The sequence below is a fragment of the Electrophorus electricus genome, chromosome 2 (genome assembly GCF_013358815.1).
Source record: "Electrophorus electricus isolate fEleEle1 chromosome 2, fEleEle1.pri, whole genome shotgun sequence".
Taxonomy (NCBI): Eukaryota; Metazoa; Chordata; class Actinopteri; order Gymnotiformes; family Gymnotidae; genus Electrophorus; species Electrophorus electricus.
The window spans coordinates 32800846-32802499 of record NC_049536.1 but is presented as its reverse complement, the minus strand read 5'-3'; the positions used below and the strand labels follow the sequence as shown (position 1 = coordinate 32802499).

Here is a 1654-nt window from a genome sequence, read left to right as displayed (position 1 = left end):
AAGATTAGTCACATTAGATAAAACATATACCTATTTCGAAATATATTTTAACACATACCACAAATTGACACAAATGTATTGCATACTAAAGAAAAAAAGTATCCCGTATTCTCCATCACCAGAGCATAGTTGTGATTAAGTGTTGTGATGATGGGTAAAAGCAGCCATTAGAACGCTGGCTGCAGGCCCTGCGTGGGCTCTGAGTGCGCTCCCTCATTACTGGAGGGAAAACTCCCAGGGGAGGTGGGGGAGAGAAGCAGAGCTCTGCCTGACACAGCTGCCTGTTCTCAGGGAAGGATGTGCCGGCCGCCTGGGCTCTCTCTGGAGCACCGAGGCAGGAGAGCAGGGTGGCGAGACAGGCTTGTGCACTATTACGTACTTCTTTAAGCGTAGACTGATAGTCTTTATTTTTTAAACGCCAGAAGTACATGTACACACACACGCACACACACACGCACACACACACGCGCGCACACACACACACAAAAATCACAAAAACCCACATGTAGCCTACCCTTAAATACAAAATACTGCCAGAATATATGATGTAAGTGTATATGTTAGACCACAACCTACTCTTGTAGAATCAAAAGACAGCCTACATTTCTCAGGAACTAAACCTTTATAAAAATTTAAGGCTATGTTTAGATATTAATTGTTTCATTTAGATATATTAGAGATACTCGGGTGTTTATGATTTTATAATAATCCTGCATGATCATTTTTAAAAGGCTATTAAAGCATCTCTGGATTACATGCTGCATCGGTTCTGAGAGTTCACCCCAGCCCGATCAGTCATACATAATACTGCACCAGAGCTGAACACACCTAGGCTAAACCGACGTGTAGCGGCTGTAATCTCCAACAAAAGCGCCCATGCAAACCCAAAGTCACGTAGACAAAATATCAATTTGCTGACGACGCCGAGAATAAATGAACAGATCCACTTACCATTCATTGTTAGTTGACCAAGAAATCTTACAGCAGCGACGGATCGAACAGCGCTGGTTTTCTTACTCACACACGCGCTGAATTAGAATATTGCATATGCATATCATACCATAAAGACCTTACAGGCGTGCAGGAGCAAGGCTGCGGGGCGACAGTGGTCTACCTAGCCGGCGATCGCCGTCTGTTCTCGGTTGCACAGAGGCACGACTGCGCTCCCAGCCGCTCGCTGAAACAATGGTGCAGGGCCGGTATGACAGCTTCACGCTCAACGTGACTCTGCCCGGCCAATCGCTCCGCGCGCATTACGGACTCGGGAGTCGCTTACGGGGAACCACGGGCTTCACATCCCGTCGGACGCGCACTGGAGGGGTGAATCAGTGCGCGGTCACGACAGAAGAGGCAGACTAGCCTGTTTTCACGAGGAACACGGTTTAATTACGTAGGGTCATGCATAAGGCCTACGCTATCATTGGTTTTGTTATTCCTGTTAAAAGCAGGGACATTTTTTGCATTGCGTTATGTAGGAGGACTATTACTGGCACAGTGTGTGGAGCCAAGTATGCCAATGCATGATTCGGTTTTCTCCATATCTGCTGACTGCTCACAGTAGAGACAATAACTAGAAAGACGTGTTTAATGACCCGATAATTTGTAAACTTGTGTATGACTTCATATAGACTCCGAATACGACTCTCCAAACGGA

At 46.1% G+C, this 1654-nt stretch overlaps 1 protein-coding gene across 1 annotated transcript in view; it reads right to left on the bottom strand.

Moving 5' to 3' along the window:
• csrnp3 (cysteine-serine-rich nuclear protein 3) overlaps nt 1–1162 on the bottom strand; it is a 27553-nt gene extending 26391 nt beyond the window's left edge. Inside the window, exon 1 of the mRNA XM_035534658.1 lies at nt 952–1162. The gene's annotated coding sequence lies outside the window, so the exon portion shown is untranslated. The remainder of the gene's footprint in view (nt 1–951) is intronic.
• Nucleotides 1163–1654: the final 492 nt, after the last annotated feature.